Genomic DNA, 23,207 nt, shown 5'->3' with positions numbered 1-23,207 from the left:
AACCGGAGCGGGCTTGGAAGAGAAGGTCCCGGGCGTCTGAGCAGGAGTTGGTGGTTCAGCCCTTGCCCCCTCCACTGCTGAATTCAAGCCCTCGTCCCCCAGGCCAGGGAGGCCGGAGGCATTTCTGTCTGGAGCCGCCACCCCGGCAGAGCCGCCTCTCTGGCTCCGTGCCCCCTTGAACCAGTTCTGATAGGAGCTGGGAGGCACCGGGCGCGTCCCGGCCAGGCAGGGCGGGTGGCCTGGGCGAGCATCTCCAACTGGCGTGGCGCGGGGTGTTTCTTATGCTCAAGGAAAGGGTGGCTCTTTTGTCTGTCTAGGGTCTTTACTTTTCAAAAGTTTCCTAATTGTGGCGCTGGAAGGGATTCCCCGGCGCCCACCGCCGAATCCTGTTGGCGAGCTGGGAGCTCTCCAACTTCTGCCAGCAGCGCGGGTCGGTGCGCGCCTGGTTGGGCGGCCGCGGCGGAGCCCCGGGATCGCCGCGGTTCCGTGGCCACCAGGGGCCGACAGCCTGTCCCCGAACCGCGGGCTGGGGCGGGCGGTCGCGTCCGGGACTTTGTTATTTGCTAAATTTTCATAACTCCGTGCCCTCCTCCTTTCAGAATAAGACTCTGAGTAGTCGGCAACTAAAATGGCTAAAAGGTCTGGGGCCTGCATTCCACCTGCTGTTACAATGTAGGTCTGGAGCACCCTAATTATCCCGCAGCCTGTAGGGAAACCCTTTTTCTGGAATTCAATCTCGTTTCATTTATTAATCTAAAACTCTAGAGCTCCCAAGGTTCACCTATTTAATGTGGATATGGGGTGAGGGAGTTCCCATTTTAAAAGGTCAGACAACCATCCTTTTAGCAGCAGTTTGCAGGGTTTTTATTGCACTCCCAGAGCATGGAAGTTAACGCTAGTCATAGGCGCTAAAAGAAATTTTGACAGATCGTTTTGTTTCTTTTTTCCTCCCAAAGACTTTGCACTTTTCTCTTTAAGCATAAAAGCTCAATGCCGGAGAAAGCTCGTTCCCAGTGAAGAAATGTGAGGACCGATTTCCAATATGCGTCTGCACACTGTGTTCTCCTCTTTCTGGAAGATGGCTAGATGTGAAAAATGGGGGATATATTATTTTGGGTGAATCATGCCATTTAAAAACAGACACACCCTCAAAAGAATGATTATATCTGAACATGTGTCTTTTAAAACTGCTTTTTTTTAAATTAAACCTATTATTTCCAGCCAAGTCAGGGAAAGCCACAGAAGGGCAAGGGCCCTCCCTCTCATTCCCTGCCGTCACCCTGATGATGGTGGGTAATCTTGCTGGGGGACAGTAACTGCTCTCCTGTAGCCTGGGGCCCCTGGAAGGGCAATTGCAGCGAGGGTCCCTGAGCAGCCTCACTTTTCCCAAAACTGCACAGTGGGGCTCTCTGTTGCCTCAGATCTCTTGTAAATCAGTAAATCAAAAGGATATATATATATAAAAATAATTCTTTCCATAAAATATAAAGTGTACTTGACCTCAGGAGAAGTAGAATTAAGACATAAACAGACATGGTAGTTGAACTTCCATGAACCTATAGGCAGGTGAGCCCACTTGGAACCAACTTTAATGAGCATGAACCAGCAACAGGATTTCCGACCCTTCCCTGCTAAATCCTTGCATCGGGCATTTGGAAAGAGATTTTGTTTTTAAAACTGCCGCTGGTTTTCGTGTTGTTGATGCAGGGGAACAAAAATAGTCTCCAAGAAATCATGAAGCATATTATTATAGATCTGTGTCCGGGGTCTACTTGTCTCTTCATGGTTGCAGTATTGCTATGTGTTTAAGGCCACTTTGGAGCCCAGATTTGATTGAATCAATTTCCACAACTGTGTACTCCCTGAAAACCTTGCCGGTGTAAACTTTTTAAATGGGAACTCATGTTGTATGAAAGTCAGTACAATCCATTAGTTATTATGTCTACTTTAGCCAATACCTGAAGTGGAAAAAAATACCACAGGCTGAATTTTCACACCTGTGCAATATTCTGTCACATGAACCATGATATGGTGAAAGGGTTTGGGTTTGAAAGCCGCCTTTTCAATATCTTTAAAAGAGCTGTGCCGGAGCAAATCCACAGATTAAAATGGCAATAAACCTCTGTCTGCAGGATTAGAAGAAAACATGAGCTTTTGTGGTTTAAATTTTAAACATTTCCAAGAAGGGATAGGCTTCTAAAAGAGCATTTGAAATAGTTGATGGTCAAGGTGGCCAGAGCTTAATTTGAACTCGAACTCAGTAACTTGGCACTTCTCAGACGATTTTGTAGAATCCAGGCTGGTGGATACTTGTGGCACCTGTTTATTTCTCATTTGGGCCTGGTAAATCCTGCTCATGCAGCCTTGAACAGACTGCGGCAAGTCTTCATCCTTCAGGGAGGAAGGGCCCCTGGCTTTTCTCAGCCAACCTGTCAATAAGCAAATATTTACCAAAGTGCTTCTGATGTCCAGGCACTACCAAAGAAAACAAAGGAATTGCAGGCGGTCTTGCCGCTCCTCCCTGTAGGACCGGTATGGACACATGCAGAGAAAGCCAGTGCCCCTCAGCAGTGTGGGAGAAAGGCCTAAGAGAGAGCTGGGTGACCAGGCAGGATTTTCTAGAGATGAATGGACTCAAGCCGGACTCTGAAGGATGGAGAGCATTCAGGTAGGCAAGGAGGAGGGACTAATTCCAGAGGGAAACCAGAAAATATATGGAAGTAGGAAAATATAAGGTGTTTTAAGGGCACCTAAGCAGGCTGGAATGGAGTGTTCAAGAAGGAGAACAGTAGGAGATGAGGTCTGAAAGGTAGTTTGGGGTCTGTTGTGTGGGCCTAGGACAACACAGTCTAGAAAAGAGAAGGGTGAAGTCGGATCTTCTTGACCCAGCAGAGGCTGTCAGGAGGCTCTCCGTACCTTCTTTTACCTTTTGCATATGCAGGAGATTCCCAGTAGAGGCAGAAGACTTTTGTGATTCAACAGTTTTGAATGCTGGAACACCACAATGGGGAGGTTTCCTGAGTAAGATTTGAACAAGGAATGGGCCCCTTGTGCCAGGGATGAATGAGGTGAAGCCCAGGTCGAGGGAAAGCTGTTGCCAGCTAAAGGCCCTTCCCATTCTCTAAGTCCATGTGCATCGTCTTGCAGAGCTAGAAGAGAACGCTCTATGGTCAGCCTAGGGCGATAGTGGGAGCCATCTCATGCCAATTTGGCAAACCTTGGCCTGGGTGAGACGTTAGGAGGTCATAGCTTACTCCTCTCCTTCGGGAGACAGCTCCTGCTTGTCTCTCTATTCCTCCTTCACGGCCAAGGCTATTGAGGATTTGCCTGCACCCACCCACCTGTTGCCTGTTCAGCAATCCCGGCTGGTTCCTATTCATTATGAAACTGCTCTTGCTAAGTTTTCTGTGACATCCGTGTCGTCAGATCCAGCAGACACTTTTGAGAGACTCTCACCTTTTCAACAATATTCCACATATTGCTCTGTCTTGAATCGCTCCCACCTTTTAGCTTCCGTGCTATTTTTCCAGCTATTTCTTTGTCTCTCTCTCTCACCTCAAAATACAGTTCATCGGGACATTTTTCTTCTCATGCTGTACTTCCCCTGGGTAATTTCGTCCGTCCCAGTGGCAGGAGATGCTTTCCGTGATACATGGCCAACTCCAGTCGGTGTGTGTGTCTCTGCGCAGTTTCCATGTAGCCATCTGAAAGACATCTCAAGCTTGAGGTATCCAAACCTGAACGCTTGATCTCTATTACAACTCCCACCCGAAATCTGCACTTCTGCCATTCCTCCCCGACTTAGTAAATAACGCCCCCACTCCCTGAGTTGCTCAAGGTAAAACATCTGTGTGTCACCCTAGGTATTTCCCCACACATCCAGCCCATCATCAAATCCTACTAATCCCATCTCTAAGATATATCTGTGATCCAGCCGCCATGCTCTGTGTCCACTGCTACCGTCTGACTTAGGACGTGTCACTGTCAGTTGTCACCTGCCCCTGCGAAAGTTTTCTCACTAAACTTGCCACTTCCATTCTTGCCCTCCCTCCGGTCTGTTTCCCCCTCAGCAGCCAGAGTGATATATTAAAAACACAGATGCTATCATTTCCCTGCTTAACTTTCTATCGCAATTAGGATACAATTCAAAAATCTCTTCCCACTCTCTGAATTTCTATTCTTAAGCCATGCCAGCCTTCTTCCAGCTTTTCAAAGGAACCAACTTTATCCCAACTCAGAACTTTTCCATATGCTGCTCTCCATTTGAAACGCTTTTCCTGCCTACCCTGTTCTAGCTAATCCCTACTCCTCATTCAGGTCACAGCCATTACCTCCTCTGAGAGGCCACCCCTGATTTCACGGTTTGTGTTAGGATCCTCCTGTTCGTCTCTTTGGCAATGCCCTGTTCTTGCATTTATTCAGTTAGTAAGAATACGATTGTTCACTTAACTTCTGACTTGTCTACTAGAGTATAAATTCCAGGAAAGCAGATGTATTCATTCTGTTCTCTACGAGTAGTGCATGGCCCATAGCAAATGTTCAACAAACATTTCTTACAAAATAAATAGATGAGCCATTTTTCTGACCTCAAATAGTCTGTGTCCTCTTTATAAATCATGTCTCTTCAAAATTAGCTTTTCATATTAAACCTAAGCCTAACTTCACAAAGCTCTTGTACGCTAGACTGTCTGGCGGAGTTGCTTGCACTAACTTACACAGCTTAGCTGCACTGTGCTTGTGTATCATTTTGTCCTGATCCTCAGCACAGGGCTCATCTCTGTCATTTCCTCTGTCTCCTTGCAGTGTTCTGTACGCCAGGAGCAGTGTTCGGCAGACGCTGAAGCCTCACTGTCACATCACCTACACACCTGCCTGCTGTAAAGTGGCATTGGGTGTGTGCCCAGGAGACATAATGTAGGAGCCTCGCTGTCACATTGTTGCACCTGCACCACTAACTGGTGACTCCCTCAGGGCTTGCAGAAGAGACGGCTTGAAGGCCTTGCCTGGCAGAGTCATTTCCCCCAAGCTAGAGCTCCCCTTTTTGTTACCAGGTACATGCTGCTGCGTGTCCAGTGTGGCTTTAAGTGTGGCCTCGCTGGTCATAGAGATGTATCCATGAGGCATTTGGCTCTTGGGGACCAGATCGCCATTTGCCCAATTAGTACCCGTCCCCCCATTCCCATTGCATCCATCAGGAAGGTCACGATCTGGAAGTAGCCAGAGCTGCTCCTCACCAGAAACACAAGAGACCACAGTCTAGAGTATCAGGTGGGAAAACGGGATCCAATTCCTTTATTGAAGTCCTGAGTGCCCTTGAAGGGGAGATGGCCTGACCCTTTGCCTCTAATCTCCTCCATCTCTGCAAAAGAGGAGCAGCAGAGGATTAGCCAGTCTTACCAGGGAAGCATTAAGCTCACTGGAGATAAAGCACAACTCTGAAGGTGGAGGGGGATGGAGAGATAGAGGAACAAATGATTAGGGAAAGAAGTAGAAGGGGAGAAACAAACAGGGAGTTAACAAATGTGGCTCGTGTGGCCTGGAATGCTAATCTGCTGGATGATTGTGGACAGCAGGGACAGGGGATGAGCCCCAGGGCCCTGGACTGTCAGGTGTCGGTGACCTTCCCCAGGCAGCAGGAGCAAGAGCTGTCGTTCGGGGCCAGGTCTGCAGAGGTGTCAAGTGCCAGGTTAAGGATGAAGCCTGGCAGTTGATAAGGAAATGCAAAAGCTGGTGTAGGATACAAGATCCCAAATGCCCCCTTTCCTTCTCATTTGTGCTGCCCTCTGATCTCCGCTGAGCCTCCCAGCCATCGTGGGAGCTCGGTACTGACATCGTGCTGACCTCCCTGATGGGGGAACTGGCCCAGGGCTTCAGTGACTTGCCCAAGGCCATCCATGTAGTAAGTGGCCAAACTGGGACCCTAAGCCGTGTCTTCTGCCCTGTGTCCTGGCTGCCTGTGGACCACCACAGCTTGACCTGTGGTGGGGACCCATCAGCCCCCGTGTCAGCACCGGAAAAGCTGGTATTGACAGTCATGGCCGCTGTAATGGCGCACGGAGCTCTTTTCCTCAGAGCTTCCTGGGGCGACGTCTAGGGTTGCTCAGAGGCCCTCAAGTAGGTGATTTTGTAGCTTCCTTCTTACCAGCTTCCTTCTCCCCTTGGCCACTGTACCCCACTGGTAAGAAAAAATTGTCACAGGTAACAGAGGTGCCACCATTTCTGATGTTATATTAACACCACCCCGGCCACAGGAAGTGGCTGTAATTTCCAAGGTAGTTATCATGGACTCCTGTGAGAGGAGCAATAAGAGGAGGTTAGTAGCAGAGCATGGTGGCGAACCCTTGCAGACGGGCGGAGCCCTCGCCGGGAGGGGCTCGCAGTGGGGCATCTCCCTCCACGTGGGGAGAGTCATGGGACAAGGGGCCTCTCCTTCTCACCAATCCAGACCCACGCGGTATTTAAGGACGGTTCTGGAGTCGCTGCTGTTGCCACGGGCGTTGGGAAAGAGGGCGTGAGTGTGCCTGTGTTGGGAGAGTTGTCCACATGGAGGGAGGCCTGGTGCCTGGGAGATGCCGCTTGGGCAGGAAAGGGAAAGAAAAACAAACTAACACACGCTCAACGTCTGTGTGCCTGGCACCATGCGGGGTGCTTTCCATGCATGACCTCATTGAGGGACTTTCTCCTACTGCAAGGTTCAGGGAGGCTCGGGAACTAGCCCAGGGCGTCCTGGCCAGCAAGCAGCCAGGCCAGGAGTCGAGCCCATGTCCTCTGACTGCTCTGTTTCTGATAGACTGCCTTCCGTCCCAGGAAGGAGACTCTGAACTTGCTCTGCAAAATATTGATGATAATAACATTGGACCTAGCTTTTTTCTGATTTGTGTATTTCCTCACTTCTTTGGAAACTAAGTTGCTCTGAGATGATGTACGTGCACCTCGTTGAACCCCCCCGGGAATGGCATGAGTGATTAGCCGTAAGAGCCACGTCTTTGTAAGAGGCCAGGAGCAAAGATGGCAGAACAAGCTCCATTCGTGCTGAGGGGCTCTTTCCCTGGGAGCAGGGGGCACCATTCTCAGCAGTCGGGGGCCACAGCTGGCTGGTCTGGGCTGCAGGGTTTAGCCCTGTGCCTGCACCTTCAGAAGCCTTCCTGTGGGCCACACCTGGGCCCTAATGGGCAGCCCTAGGCCCCGGCACACAGCCACCCAGACCACCCAGGTACTGCTAGTGGAGCTCTGTCCGTCCCTCACACCCTCCAGAGAGTTACTGTTTGGGTGGGTGATTAGGAAGAGAAGGAGAAAGAGGATTCTCTTCTGGGGGTGGAAGGGACCCCTGGCTCTACCGTCAGCTCATTGGCTCCCAGGAATTTCTGTGCTGTTCCTTTTACCCAGGCCCCTCAGGCCATCGTGTTAGCCTTGCAGACCCTGCTCCTTCCCTGGGTTCTGGGATACAAGCCAGCTGGAACTGTTCACCGTGCCGGTTGAAGATCTAGCTGCTGGCTCCCCAGCACAGCGGTTTGAGTCAGAAGACCTGGGTTCCGGTGCCAGCTGTGTGGCCTTTGGCAGGTCCCTTAACAATTCAGTGTTTACTTTGCCTGTACATAAATGGGCAACGATAGGATCTATCCTGTCTCCTTCACAGAGGTTAGGAATCAAGTGAAATGAAAAATGGGAAAGGGCTCTCCAAACCGTAGCGTGCTATGTACATGTGATTTTTATTATTGCAGAGCATGTCTGTCATTATTATTGGAGGGTGACTCTAGATCAGCCTTAAGGAACGGGGAGGTTGTGGTAGTGGCCCTGCAGCTTCCCTGGGCAGAGAAGCATTCGGACTCTGGAGAGGGATTCTTGGCATGTCAGCCACCACTTAGAGCTGGAGGACAGGAGAAAGGCTTGCTTTGTAGCTCTGGAGCCAGGGCTGTTTTCTGCGCATCCTGAGAGGAGGGCAATAGAGACCCCCCATTTCACCAGAAGTCCCCTCCCAGCCCTGCTTCAAGTTGTGGACTCTGGGCAGCATTCAGGGCCCCAGCTGTTCCTAATCCCTGATGCCTGCGGCTCAGCCACATCCCTGTGGGGACTGCCTGCCCACTCCTGAGCCCTCCTTCGATGACAGTATCAGCTGGGCTCAGGGAAGGGGCTACAGCTGGCCCACGCCAAGGCCTGGAGGGTGGGGCGTGGCGAGAGCGTGTGAGCCAGGCAGTCCGTGCTCAGGAAGGTGGTGGAGTTTCCCGCTTGGGTGGACAGATGAGACCATCTGAAATATTTATGTCTACAGCTATTTTTAATATGCTTTATTCTTTCCAAGGCTTGTTCTTGGTTTTGTCTCTTTGTAAGGGGACCTCACGTAATTAACCTCGCAATAATCATGAAACATATTTAGGGTGACAGTTTTTCCCATTTTAAATAAGCAAGCTGAGGTCCAAAGAGATTAAGTCATGTGCTCAAGGTCATGCTGGCAAGCATGGTAGAATCAGGCTGCTGCCCAGGCCACCCACCTCCTGCCCCAGTGCCCTCCTGTGCCAAGTCCATGGTCAGCCAGCGAGGGATGGGAGTTGGGGACGGGAGAGTCGTCCTCCTCAGAGCCATGTGCATTGGGCATCTCTGGGTCAGCCAGCATGTGGGCACTTCTAGTGGCATCATTTATGGCCTCTGAAGACAGGAGAGAGGACTGGACCGTCTAAATGTGTTTAACAGATGCAAAGAGAAATTTTCAGACTGTCAGATTTGAACAAAATAAATAAGGCCATGTGCCATCTGATGGTACATCAGTGGGGTCACTGTGACAGACCTGCCTGGGAAAGCCACTGGCTCCCGCTCCTGGGCCCTGAGCTTTCAGAGCTGGCTCGTGGCCTGTGTCAAGCCAGGGTGCTGGGAGGCTGTCAGGGGCCTGGCTAATGGGAAGCAGTGAATCAGCATCCTCCGTCCCCAGTTTCTGCAGCGTCCTGGAGGGGCAGGCAGGGCAGGCAGGCCAGGGCTTCTGGGGCATGCATGGTGGCAGGGACAGGCTTTGGCAAGCCAGGGAACTGCCAGAAACAGGCAAATGAGATGTTGCTTTGCCTGAGACATGTGGGGAGGGAGAGGCTTGAAGAGAATCAGATGCGCTCATTCTGTTAGAGCAAGGTCTTACTTTCTCTTTCTTCCCCCTCCTGACAGCCCACCGCTGACCCTCCGTTCCAAACGGCAGCCTCTATGCCTGAGCTGGGCAATCCAATCCAAGAACAGGTTTTTTTGAAGTGACTTCACTATTTGAGAATCTGTTTCAAACTTCCATGCACCATCTTCACAGTCTTTAGGGAGCCTGAGAGATTCATGCCACAAAACTAAACCCCAAACCCCTGTCAAAGATATTTTGTTGGCCTTTGGGACCAAGGAGCCTGTCTTTTGCTGGGACACCTATACACTTTGAGTGGGGGGCAGGTATCTGCTTATCGCCTGTCTCCCCATGAAATCATAGGCAAGGTGCTCAGTAACAATAACGACAGCTATTTGTTGAACACTTCACTAGGGCCAGGTGCCCCATATGCACTGTCTATGACATAGCTGCCACCATTATTTTCCTCATATTAGAGGTGCTGAAACTGAAGCCTAAAGAGTTTGGGTCACATGCCCAGCATTACCCAGCTAATTAGTGACAGGGCCAGATTTGGAAACCAGTTCTCTGCCAGTCGGTTAACAAGCACGAACTGAACTGCTGCTTGGTTCACTCGGCTGACGAGACCAGGGTTTGGAATCAGAGTAAAGGGACCGTCCCAGCACCTGAGTCAGTACTCTTCACCCTTCCAGCTACCCTGCAGGTGACTGCTACTGGCCACCAGTCCCAGCAGGGTCAGGATTACAAAGTAGAGAAATAGCCAGAAAAACACCCGTGGTAGGCCGGCAGAGGCATCCTTGACTCCTGGGCGTTAGGACGGGGCAGGAAATCATCTCGCCCGACCACTGCTTTCACAGACAGGCCGCGGAAGCCCAGAGAGGGCCGGGGCCACAGGCCAGCGAGAGCAGAACCAGGAGTGAGCCCCGGGGGCCTTTGCTCCGTGAGTCGAGGCTGCAGGCACCCCTGGCACCCGTAGTCTGCAAAGCAGTCGTCAGTGGTCACCACCTCCTGTTCTGTCACTGCTCTCCCCACCTGGTTTCCTGAGGGTCCAGGTCTCCAGGCGGAGACGGCCACCTGCCCAAGAGAGGAAGTAGCACGGGAGCGGGAGGAAGCCATCCCTCGGCAGCACACAGGGGAACTCAAGTCAACCGAAGGGATGTCGACACAGTTGCCAGGCGCAGAGAGACCAGCCTGTTTCCACTGTCCACACCGCAGTGATTAGCAGGCAGGGAGGGAGAGGGGCTCCCCAGAGACACCCGTCGCAGGCGGCAAGAGACGGAGGCCCTGACAGCCCAAGGGAGGAGGGAGGTGTGGAGAAACTGAGATTCAGCCCGATTCCCAACAACCGAGGGTCCCTTTCCTCCACCCTGCAATCCCCAGCCCCGCCCCGGACTAGGTGCTGATGGCAGGCATGGGCCTCCTGGCCCCCTGCCCACAGACAGGCAAGGTGTCTTCGTGGCTTCTGGCAGCTCCAGAAGAAAGAAGATCCAAGTGGTGTCAAAGATGACAGATTGTGAGGGGGCCAGGGGCCCTCCCCTGACAGCAGGGCTCAGCTGGGAGGCCCCTGCGGAGCAGAACAGATGGGGGAAGGCTGAGAGGGGTATCCCGGCAGGCTGGAAACTCTGTGTTGTGGCTTTCAGCTGGGTTTCACTCAGTTCTTGTTTTGTTGTTGCTTTGTTTTGTTGAGGCATCTTAGCACAGGGGTGTGATGTAAATGTGCTCTGCTTACTCGAGAGAAGAAGGAGAGTGGGGTGGGGGAGCAGAGGAGAGCTGTCCAGCCCGCTCCGCCTTTTGCTTTGCCCTTGTTGGGATCTGAGGGGGTACAGAGGAAGGATTGCAGAGGGGGATGCGTGTGCACCTCAAAGCAGCCTGTCACCTTTGCCTGCCTGGCTGACTCCAAAGCTGTGGTCTTTGCACCACTCCAGGCTGCCTCTCAGGAGGACTCTGGAAATGCAGGGCTAAGTCAGGTGGTCCACCTCCTTCTTGCATAGTCCTGTTCCAGCCTGGCCCTCCCTCTCAAAACTTGCACTGGGACCTGGCTCCTGCCTTCCCTGGAGGCCTCCCTGGAAGAGGAGGCATCCCCAGGTCTCCTGGATTGCTTGTACCCCCCACTGTTGTCCCATCCGCCTGGTGCGTCCTGGTCAAGTCTTGTAACTCTCGGGGCTCCTGCCTGTCTGATCTTCAGGATTTGTTGCTGGGCTCCTGCCTGCCTGTGTCGAGACTGACTCCTTGTCCTGTCTCTGTGTCCATCCCAAGCTCTGCCTGTCTAGGCTCTGACCCCCTGCTTTTCTTAACCCAGTTACTCTTTCAAGCTGCGGGGCTTTAGCCAGATGCCTGTGCCCAGACCACTCTTCTCCTGGGTCCTCCGACTTCTGACTGGCCCCCTGTCTTGGGTCACCCTGCCCCTCTGACGCTGGAGAGACTAATACAGCGGGAGCCACAGCTGGAGGAGCAACGCTGCTCTTCCCCCTAGGAGCAGGATCGCCCACCCTGTTCCTGGAGCCTGGGAGCCACTCCGTCCCCAACATTCCCTCCACACCCGGCTGGGCTTCTGCTTTCCTCTCATGAGTGCGTTTCCAAAAGCTGTGGGCTGAGACACAGTTGAGACCGAAGTTTTGAGGACTTCCCCGGAGCAGGTGGGGTTTGGAATCCAGAGAGGGTGCAGGGAAAAGGGAAATTGATTCAGCAAGCACCCAGGGCCAGCTCATTCGCAGCAAGGGCGTGGCAAAGAGAGGGAGCAGGAAAGACGTTGAAGAGCATGGGTTACTGCCCTTGTTCTCTTGGTAACCATCAGAAAGAGTAGAAAGACCTGCATGTCAAGAGTAGACCCTAAGGTGTGGAAAAGAGGACAACGAATGGGGTGCAGACTGGGCCAAGAGCAGCCATGACAGGCCTAGTTCCTCCACCACAAGGGCAGACAAACTCTTGACCTTTTGTCCTACCCTGTCCTGCCAGTGTGGAGCTGGGAAGCCCAGGTGAGACTGGTAGCTGCTCTCGTCACTATCCCTGGTACCAAGAACAGCCACCACCCTAATCTTCTCTGCCACAGAGCTCCCTGAGACGATGTGTCCAGCTGGGCGGCTGAGCTGAGTGGCCTTAGCTAGGAGGTTCCGCGGAGGGAAGAGAGGGAGGAGCTAGGAGGACCAAAGTGGCCGTCCCGCAGCCAAGGTGGGCCTCCTCCTGCACTGGCCACGCCTGGCCTTCTGGGGTGTCTCTGAGAGAGGTGGTCTTTCCAGAACCTGAGTCCCACAGAGAACCTGGGCCCTCTTGGTGCCTGTGGGGTTGCTTCATCACAGTCGGGAAGACTTTCAAAGAGGGAACTGTTGCATAATCAGACCGAGAGTTGGACCTAGAAGAAGGTTGGGTGCCAGGGGTCATGGTGTACATTTAGGAAGGATTTAGCCTCCTTTGGGGCTACAGGGCCCTCAGAGTTGAATGGAAGGGGAGAATGGCATTTGTCCACATGACAAAGTTCTTGTGGAAACTCTGTCTATTGACCTTTAACCTTGGGATCTGTGCATAGTTACTTTTTCACGAAGCAGCTAATCCTCTGTAGCCAAATGGTTGACCAGTTGAGTGGGTCTGGCACTTGAAGCAGAAACGGTCCCTGCTGGGGATTGTTTGTGGACACCTGGAGCCTAAGACGTTTCCTTCTCACTTGCAAAGGGCTACGGTTTCTGCAGTTTCTATCAGCAACTCCAGACTCCAGATTGAGGAGTCCCAGCCCAGGTGCCCCCTCAGTTGGACAAGCTGTCGCTGCCTAGCCAGGAAGAGCAGGAGGCTTCTGATCAGAGGGCAGGGATGTTTAGATCTTCATTCTGAGAGGGAAATTGGATGCCAAGAGGTTTTTCTTTCAAGATTTGCCTTCAGCATGTGGTGCTTCCTGAAATGTCTGGTCATCAGAATTAGAATCCAGAGTTACACCCTAATACTTCATGGCTTTCCAAAAAGAGGAAAATCATCTTGGAACGTTTTCATGCCATCCCCAAAATGCAAAGACATTGAAAAACCATTCATCAGAAGTACCCATGGTTAAACTGAAGCAAAGTAACCAGAGACAAGGAAGCGGGTGAGACAGGGTGTCCTCATGGGGACGTTTCCAGAGCACAGGCCAATTTACAGGGTAGCGTCGAACATGTGAGCTGTGACAACTTTAGATGCAGTGGTTCCGGTCTCAGTGTTCAGCTTCTTCCCTGATGCCATCCCAGACGACCTAGCACAGAACTGAGTGCAGCTCCCTGGCCTTCAACTCCTTGGCAAAAATCAACTTCCATACCAGATCAAAATCCCAGTTCTGGGTTATATATACATCCATCTAACTTCTAAACATTTCTAATTTTCTGTGTATTTCTCTTTTCTTTCTTCCTTTCTTTTTTTAAGAGACAGAGTCTTGTTCCATTACCCAGGCTGGAGTGCAGTGGCATGATCATAGCTCACTCGAGCCTTGAACTGCTGAGCTCAACGGATCCTCCTGCCTCAGCCCCCTGAGCAGCTGGGACAACAGGCATGCCACCACGCCCAGCTAATTTTTTTTATTTTTTGTAGAGATGGGGTCTTGCTACACTGCCCGGGCTGGTCTCAAACTCCTGACCTCAAGTGATCTTCCCACCTTAGCCTCCCAAAGTACTGGGATTACAGGTGTGAGCCACTGCACCCAGCCAAGAATGTGTATTTCTTATGTCCATAAGATAAAGCTTGCTAGTTGCGTTGTACAAATGTTCTATATTCTTGATAAATTTTATCTGTGTTATCAATTATTGAGAAAGTGTTGAAATCTCTCTATGCTAGTGTGTTCATGACTCCTCGTGCAGTTCTTTCAATTTTTGTTTTACTCATGTTTAGGCTAAGCCTGCTTATCTCTTAAGTTTTTGTTTTCCTCTTCATTTTTGACCCCTAGGAATTTGTTTTGCCAACTGAATCATGCACTCAAGAAGAAATTGGCAATGGAGAGGTTTTCTAAGATATTTAGTCTATTATGAGTTATTCACTAGATTCTTCTGTTCCTCAATTATAGACAAAACTAAGCTTTTAATGGCTATTTTTTCTGGTTTGAATGAATGTCTTTCAAAGCAAGCTGCCTGTCTAGGCAAGGTTCTTTGATAAAAAGAACTGAGGTTTCTCAGCACTGTGCCATTAGGGGTGAGGAGGGGTGCGTGGCACTGTGAGGGTTTGGATCTAAGGCCAAGGACAAGAGAGTCCAGCAAGTCACCCACTGGGCACTGGGCACAACCAACTGGGGCATACGCTGCCGCAGCAGACAGTTTCTCTGAGCTGTCGTAGGGGACCTGCTGAATGACTATGGCATTTGTCACCACCTGTACACACCCCAGGGCCCCGAGTCTGCCTTGGCAAGCCAGAATGATCTGCCGGAGGTGCAGCTGCATTCCTAAGTTGCCTTGAGCCCCCCGGAAGCACGGCCATCCTCAGTATCCCCTGCAGCATCGGAGAGTCCGAAGTTGCTTCCTCCGGGTTTCCCTGCACCTGCTCCCTGGCCTTCCCCCCAGGGCTGCTTGTGCACTGGCATTTGGCTTCTGGCAGGCAGTAAGCTTGTCTGCTTCCTTCTCGTCCAGATGGCTCTGAGTAGGACCAGCAGGGGGGGGAGGGGGAGGGGACCAGGAGGCAAGGCATCTGCCACTTGGAAGGTGCAGCCAGGGACCCCTGAGAAGGCACACATGCCTAGGGTCACCCCGCACTCAGCAGGCCAACACGCCCCAGGGATGCGGGTGACGCGTGGGGATTCCCCGCAATGAGCTGCCCTGGGACGTGGAGGTCTCAGTGTGGTGAGGGCCATACAAACCTTGAGGGTAATGACAAAGCCTGGGCTAGAACGCCAACACTCACAAAAACGCTTTCTTGCACGTTACTTCTGTGGAGCCTCCCGCTCACTCTTAGAGATGGTCTTAGAGTTCTCCACGTGACAAGAGAGAAAACCAGGGCTCAGGAAGCTGAACTGTTTTGGGCAAGTTTACACCGTTAGGAAGTGGCCACGCCGTCCATCCCATTCCAAATCGATGCTCCCCTTCGTAGCTGATCGTGGAAAAAGAAAGCGATAGAACTTCAGAAGCTGAAAAGACGTGGGAGATCCCAGTCTGGCTCCTGTGTTTTACAGGTGAGAAAACAGAGGCAAGAAGAGGTAAAGGGAACTGCCCACGGTCATACAAGAAGCTGAGATTCTCAAAGGATGGAGTTTATTTTAAAATGTTTGTTTTTTTATAACATTTAAATTCAATGAATTTAATTTTACAAACCTTCACCATTGCTCTGAGAAACGTACTCTACACCAGGATGACAGTGTACAGGAATAAGTTCACCTGTTGGACAGTTGCATTGGGAGGAAGGGAGCTGAGCCCCTGTTGTCACCTGGCCTTCCTGCCACCAGTGGCAGAATGAGTTGTCTTCTCTCTCATTTCCACTTAGTTCCCATCAGAAGACTGAGCTGCATCCCAGCCACCTGCCCGACTGTTGGGTAAGTCCTTTGCCGATGCCGATTTTCATCATTGATGCATCACCTAACAGGCGCAAAGATGAACATGAAATGCTAGGCGTTTAAACAAATAATATCTCATTTAGTGCTCATTCAAATCCGTATTACCTCTATTTCGCACGTAAAGAAACCGAAGCTCTTGAAAGAGCATGTAACTTGCCCAAACTCGCAGTGCTAGAACCAGCACATAGCACCAGGTTCAAAGAATTCCAGACCTACGCTTCTGACCAGCGTTCTGCATACAGATGCTTCCCCTAAAGAAGAAAAATGAACTTTCGCTTCTAAGCAGGGCTTGAGAAAGCTGGGAACAGCAAATAATTTGAACGTCTTGTGACAAAATTATTGCGAACACTTTTACCAAACTACCGTATTTATGCTGTATGGAAGGTATTTCAAGATTTATCAGTAAGCCAAAAAGCATTCCTTAAAACAGTGTCAGAGTTGAGATCTTTGAGTTACCAGCTGTCTAGACCCCTCGTACCTTACCTTGTGTTCATCTGAGGTTTCTACGTGGGTCTCTACACGGAGTGAGAGAGTCATCGTTGTTAGAGTTGAAGCGTTAGATTCCCAGGAAGAGTGTGCCACAGTGGAAAAGAGCGTGAGGTTCACAAGCCACTAGTCACCAAGAACTCATTGCCCTTAACTCCTCGTTGACTGGAGGCACCATTAGGGAGAAACTTAGTCTGTAGGTTCAAATCCCGCCTCCCCACTTGTCGGCTGTGTGACTGTGGGCAGATTAGCTCACCTCCTGGTACCTCTGCTGCCCTACGTGTAACAGTCGTACCTACTTCATAAAGTTGGTAGGAAGGCCGCATGAGTTGAGTTAACACTTAGAAAGTGCTTAGAACGGTGCCTGATGTGTGATTGGCACTGTGTTTTTGTTACATTTTTTTTAATGGGTGAACAAATAAAATGGACAACTATTGATTGAATATCTGCCAGGAACTATGTGCTAGGAACTACGCTAGGAAATTTTTCATACTATGAAGAAAAACTTGTGGTTTTGTAAAAGCCCTTCATACAGCTGAACCTGCCACTGGTGTTTATTAGGCACCTATCTTGACATGGTGCCAGGCCCACTGTGACCTTGCCAGTCAGGGAGGCCCACCGGAGCAGGGGGACCTGCTGGACCCGCAACGAACACTTGACTGCACCAGAGTTGCCTTTTCGTCCAGCCTTCTCCAGGCAGCGTCGTGCCTGTTCCCTGAAGTGTCCTTACGGGTTCTCACTTACCCTTTGGGGTCTGTCCCCAGAGAAGGTCCGGCCTGAGCCGGCTGCAGCCGTGTGAGGACTTCGTCGTGCCTCCCGCTCACTGGTTCCCGTCGAGGCGTTGTTATCCCGGCATCACGCCTGCTCTTCATCTCAGAAACCACAGCCGGTACGAGGTTGGCTGTCACCCTCCACAACCCCTAGGACTCTTCTGGCTGTACGCTCCGCACACGCACAGCCAGCCTCTCCTGTCTCGGCGTTAGTGAAGTTTCCCTCCCCTGTGTCCACTGTTCCTTTTACTGAGCTGAACTCTGTTCTTTCCTGCCACCTCTCCCAGCGTGAGGATCTTCCTGATCGTCTCCCCCTAGAGCTGGTCCATCCTGAACTCCAGCCAGGCGAGAACCAGACCCAGAACTCAGAGCCCTGGGATTAGGTTATGAACTCAGAACTTCCAGGAACCCTAATTGCGTTGCGTGTGTGCTTGGCGGTGTGGGGCTCAGGCATGCAGGGAGAGATTGTAGGTCATCGTCACACAGTGGTAAACTGAGCCCGAGCACTGAGTACAAGGGAGGTGAAGGACCTAAAGCTTCCAAAAGAGGAGACTCAGGGAAATCCTACCAGCCCAAATGAAATGAATGCCAGTGCTCAGGACCTTTGTTGAGAGGTTGGCTGAGATGTCCCCTAAGGCTCATTATCCATGATTCGTCCACTTTACCATCCTGTTGGCCCCCCGAGTTGTGGCATTGAGCGTCAGCTTCCTGAGCCACCCCGACCCACTGTGTACTCTCAACCTCCCTTTTCTGAATCCCATGGGTACCTTTATAGGAAGCCCTGGACCCTGATTGCCCTTGGCTTAATGGCCGTCTGACCTTGGAGTGCTTGCATCTCAGTTCCAGGTTATAGAAATCCCCTAAAACTGGTGAACAAGAAGAACTTTCTGTCCATCCTCATGCCCATAGGACTGCATCTTCCTAACTGGCTTGTCAGCAGCTCTTTTTTTTTTCTGCACTTTAATAGATGCAAATGTCAGCAGCTCTTTATTCGTTATTTTATCAAGCACCAGCTTTCTATCAAGCGCTGTGCTAGGCACCAGGGGGCTGTGAAGATCAGTAAGTTTAATTCAAGGTAGAAAAAATGACTCAGGCAGTATCCTAAATAAACCTAATGCTTTGTGGTCCCAGATGCTATAAAACCCTGAGTGAAGAAGATAGAAATTGCCCCTTAGGGTCAAAAGTCTTTTCAACAAAATGGTGGTGGCAGTAACTGGAAGACATCAGTCCATTAAACTAAAGTCCTAGAGCATCTCTCTGAGTTGTCCTCAGGGAAGACTCTGGACCTTCCAAGCGATGTTAATAATAACCATCCTTCATGCAGGTAGCCGAAGCTTACAAAGCACTCTCGTTCACAACATCTCTTTGGCTCCTGGCAGTAGCTGTGAGAGGAGGGCAGAGAAGCGAGAATCTCCCTTTTGCAAAGGAAGACGCTAAGACTCTGGAGAAGTGATGTGACTTGTCCACGGCCAGAGGAGCAGCCAGGAGACTAAGACAGTATCTTCTGACGATTCATCCACGATTCATCCACTTTACCATCCTACTCGCCTTCGGGTCCTGAATTTGAGCATCAGCTTAATGTGCAGCCAACCAAGGAAAAAAGCGCTGGGTGTGGTGGCTCACGCCTGTAATCCCAGCGCTTTCGGAAGCTGAGGTGGGAGGATCACTGGAGGCCAGGAGTTTGAGACCAGTATGGGCAGCATCCTGAGACCCCATCTCTACGAAAAATTTAACAATTAGCCAGGCATGGCGGCGCATGCTTGTAGTCCTAGCTACTCAGGAAGCTGAGGCAGGAGGACTGCTTGGGACCAGGAGTTTGAGGTTGCCGTGAGCTATGATCGTGCCACTGCACTCCAGTCTGGGCAATGGAGCGAGACCCTGTCTCTAAAAAAAAAAGAAGAAGAAGAAGAGGAAAAGGGGAAAAAAGAAAAAGTGTTAGTCACCTTTCATTTGGAAAGCTTGCATGGATGGGCTCCATTTGGTGCCAAAATCATGTCTTACTTGAGCTTGTCAGTGCTGATGTACAGACCCAAGACTGGGCATTTTGCTGACTTCTGCTAAGGCAATGCACTGTGGCCTGTCTCAGCGTCATACGGTGGCTGGAAGGGAATTTGGGGAAACATCTGATCCATCTCTCCCCCTCCTCCATGCACCAGAGCCAGGTGAATGTCCTGTCCTGTGTGGGCCCTTCCATATTCCTCTTTGCCCATTGAGCCTTCTTTCCCTTGAAAGCCTGGGCAAAGTGCGGGTGCTCTGATGGCACCTGGTACCCACCTGCAGGATGCCCTGGAAGGCAGGATGCAGAGGATGCACCCTGGAAGGCCGGGTTCAGGCAGGGGAGTGGGACGGAGGGAAGCACACCCGCATCTAAAATCCTGCCTTGGTACCACGTTTAGGAGGCACCTCTTACTTGCAAACGTGAACTTGACGAAAGCAGTTTTGATGGACGAGATGGGAGTCTGAGGCAGGGACGGTGACTCCTGCAGTTTGTGGCCTCCTGAGTCTGTGGATGTCAGAGAGGAGTTAAGCTTTTCTGTCCCAGGGTCATGCAAGTGGCACTTCCTTTACCGTGACTGTAATGGACTCAGCCCAACTTGAGGGCATTTGCCCCATCCTCCCACCTGCTCTCTGTGGTGTAGTTCAAGGACCGGGGGGGCGCTGACGTGTGCCTTTGAAGTGATAGCCAAGTCTGGTAGGTGCTGTTGAGTTCCCCCAACCCCACTCCACCTCTGGCTTTTCCAAAGAAACCCAAAACTTCTCCTTTCCCTGGACAGGAAGTGAGAGGAGGGGTTGCCTTTTCCATGGGAGGATGAATGAGTTCGCAGAGAAGCCTCAGGGAGGTGCTGGCCGCGGGGAAGAACAGAAGGGAGGTCTCTCCCGTTAAGAAATGGCAGGTCTCTGCTTCCCGTGGGGACGCCGTACCTGTGATGTGCTTCCCCCCCACCTGGCAGCTGAAGATTTTGCCTTGAGGAAAGTTAGTTTACACCTTGTTACTGAAGAAAATAGCTGAGGTTTGAGAGGTAAACAGCCACCCACTCCCTGTCTGTCAAGAGCCAGTGCAGTTAAGATGAATGGGGACCTCTCTGCTCCCCTTTCCACCCACACCGTTACTCTGATTCTGCGTGAGGACAGCCAGCCTCCTCCTCCCCAGCCCTGCCTCCCGCCTCGGGAGGGAAGCCGATCAGAATTGAGCTAATCCCTTAAAAAATATTTAACGTTCCAGTGCCTTCCTTGCACAGAAGCAGTTTAAGGGTTCCTGTGATTCTGGATTTAAATCTGTCTCTTTCACTTCCTACAAATGTATTGCCATCTGTTGATTTCGTTCCTGTGACACCCACATCAAGATCATTCATAAGGAGGCCGGGGCCCGTGCCTGGACCCCTCCCCTGCTCACAGCTCTCTCCCATCCAAATGCCAGCACGTGGATCCTGAAGACACTCGCACTGGCCCGCGCACACGCACACGCGCACACACACGCACACACACACACGCATGACAGACTGTCAGGCAGTTTGAGTTGTGGCATTTGCTTCCTAAATAATTAGCAGTGGGCACCCACCAGTCCCTTCGTCCCTTGGGAACCCTCGTTACTGGACCCGTTAATTTGGATCCAGGATTTCTTCTGTGCCTTTTGTCGGTTGTTTTGGCTGCCTCATCGTTACTTACTCCTGAATAAAAGCACCCTCCTTTGTAACTTGCCTCAAACATGAGTTAGCACCCTGTGTCTCCTCTGTCCTTCAGCTCCTGAGGGCATCCGTTCCCTCCCCATCCCGCCCTCCCTCCTTGAGTAAGGACCAAACGAAAAGCTTCATGCAAAGTGTTCGGCACAGAGCCTGGCCTGTGGTTAAGGGCTCAGTACCTGTTTATCATTGTTAGTGGTGGTGGTTTAGCATATGCAAGTCCTGCCATTTAACCTGATCTTTCTCAGATCTGTTCTCTTCTCTCCATCCCACTCCCCTAGTGCAAGCCTCACCATCTCCTACCTGCTTTACCCCCACCACGGCCTCCCGCCTGGCCTCTCTGCCCTCGGGCTCCACACTCTTCCCCTCCCCCGCTGTCCTCCGCACCACAGCCACAGTGGCCATCTCAAGATACATCTGATCATGTCACTTGCTCCTACTTAAGACCCTCCTAAAGTTCCCCATTGCCTTCAAGATAAAATCCAAATTCCCTCGCAAGGAACGCCAAGCCTCTGGTGGCCTGACCTTTCCCGGCTAGAGATCCAGGGGCGTCTCCAAGCTGTCTCACCTGCCAGTGCCTCCTTGCTACCTGGGCCAGAGCTCTACGACGTGGCATGCAGCTCCCAGCCGGGGCACCCTTCCTTCTCCTAGAAGACATCTGTGCTTCTGCCCTGACAGCCTTCCCTGGCACCCGTCCCCCAGTCTGGATTGGGTGTCCCTTCCTTCCACTGTCCCAGCCTCTGCCATGTGTTAATAGCTGACACTTAGGTGTTCCCAGATATTTCATGTCTTGACACATTTAGTCCTCACAAGGCTGTGTCAGCCACTGTTATTATCGTGGCCCCTTACAGATAAGGAAATTGAGACATAGAGAAATTAAGAGATTTTCCTAAGATCTCACAGCTCTTAAGAGCAGCGATTCGAACCCAAATGATCTGGCTCCAGAGTGTCTCCTCATAACCCCTGGGCTCTGTGGCCTCTTACTCTTGTCCCGTTGACCAAACCGTGGCCCCTTCTGGACTGAGCTCCTTGAACCGAGAAACCATGTGCTATTCACGTTTGAGTCCTGAGCCTGTCTCAGTGCTGGGCATAGGGCAGGAGTGCAATTCCTTTTCAGTTAACCCTTCAGGACCATCCTGTGGTCCTAAGCAGATTTTAAGACTAACCCACTTTTGCAACCAGTTGCCCACACGTCACTCCATAGGATGCCTTGTATGTGCTACAGCTCTGGGCGTCAGGGACTTAGAAGACAAGGCTCTTCCCTTGAGGAACTTATCATTTGATTGAGGAGATTAAAAAAACGATACACAAACCTAAAGTAATGATAGCAATTCCTCAAATCGAAAACAAAACCAGCTTTGTTGTTTTATGGCCAATCCTTGTATAAAGGTAGTCTTCCTCATTTCGCAGCTGGACTCTGAGCCCCGTGACAGGCAGGGCCATGTGCCACACAGGGCAATGCCCGACCCACAGTCAGTGCTGGCGCTAGTGCACCCTTCAGCCTCCCCATGGAGCTCAGGCTCCGCTGCTGCCCCCTGCCCCAGCCTCGGTTATGCCGTCTTCCCAGGCTGGGGTTGCAGAGCTCACCCAAAAGAGCCAGGTTGGAAGTCGATTTTTGGGAGCAGAGTCCCAAAGCTGCAATAGACCCGAATTGTTCGGGACACTAGAACCTCCTTTAGGTGCAGTCTAGCCGCGCCCCCCCCACCCGCAACAATTATTTTCCACTGTGCAATGTCCCCTAGTGACCTACCCAGGTATAGATCTCCACAAGGTAGCTGTCCCCTTCCATGCAGACTGCTCCAGGTCAGAGCAGGCCACCACCCTGTCACCATCACAGCCAGTGATCACTGAGGAGCTGTGTCCAGGGTGAGGAAACCCAGGACTCCTGACAGGTGGCATGCCCAGGCAGCACAGGCAGAGAATGCCACAATGTTGCAGGACCAGAGACCAGACAAGACCTGCCAGCCTGCCGCCTCCCTTTCTCCAAACGATCTAGACTCAGTAATGTCCCTCCTCCAGAGTCCGGGTCCCTTACAGTCTGTGCCTGGCATGTACAGCTTTGCACCTGTCAGTGTGCATGCAAAAGACAATGCAGGTTGGGCACGGTGGCTCACGCCTGTAATCCTAGCACTCCAGGAGTCTCAGGCGGGAGGACAGCTTGAGGCCAGGAGTTCGAGACCAGCCTGAGCAAGAGCGAGACCCCGTCTCTACAAAAAACAAAAAAATTAGCCAGGCATGGTGGTGCACACCTGTAGCCCCAGCTACTTGGCAGGCTGAGGCAGGAGAATTGCTTGAGCCCAGGAGTTTGAGGTTGCTGTGAGCTATGATGATGCCACTGTGCTCTAGCCCAGGCAACAGAGCAAGACTGTCTCAAAAAAAAAAAAAAAAAGACAATGCAACCTGTCATGGACTGTGCATCAGGGAGCCACCAGGACATCCAGAGGTGGCTGCCACATACCCGCCAGTTACCCTTTGCCAGGCCCCACATGGATATGCTCCTCCCATCACCTCCAAGCTGGAGCACACTTTCCTCTTCTGTGAAATGGGGATAAACATGCCTACCCTGCAGATGTTGTGAAGATCCTACGTTTTACTAGTTTAACAAATAAATTGTTAAGTACCTGTTATGGGCCCAGCTCCCAGCACTAAATAAATAATTACAATAGCTTTAAGAAAATCTGTCTTAGACAAAGGAGTTT

General features: G+C 51.4%; 1 protein-coding gene across 1 annotated transcript in view; it reads left to right on the top strand.

Annotated features, from left to right (window-relative positions):
- Positions 1 to 23,207, top strand: part of FAM78B (family with sequence similarity 78 member B) — an 82,700-nt gene that overhangs the window by 1,445 nt on the left and 58,048 nt on the right. The window lies entirely within an intron of this gene.

Source organism: Lemur catta, chromosome 3 (assembly GCF_020740605.2).
Source record: "Lemur catta isolate mLemCat1 chromosome 3, mLemCat1.pri, whole genome shotgun sequence".
Lineage (NCBI taxonomy): Eukaryota > Metazoa > Chordata > Mammalia > Primates > Lemuridae > Lemur > Lemur catta.
The sequence above is the reverse complement of the archived record's forward strand: the minus strand, read 5'-3'. Positions and strand labels throughout refer to the sequence as shown.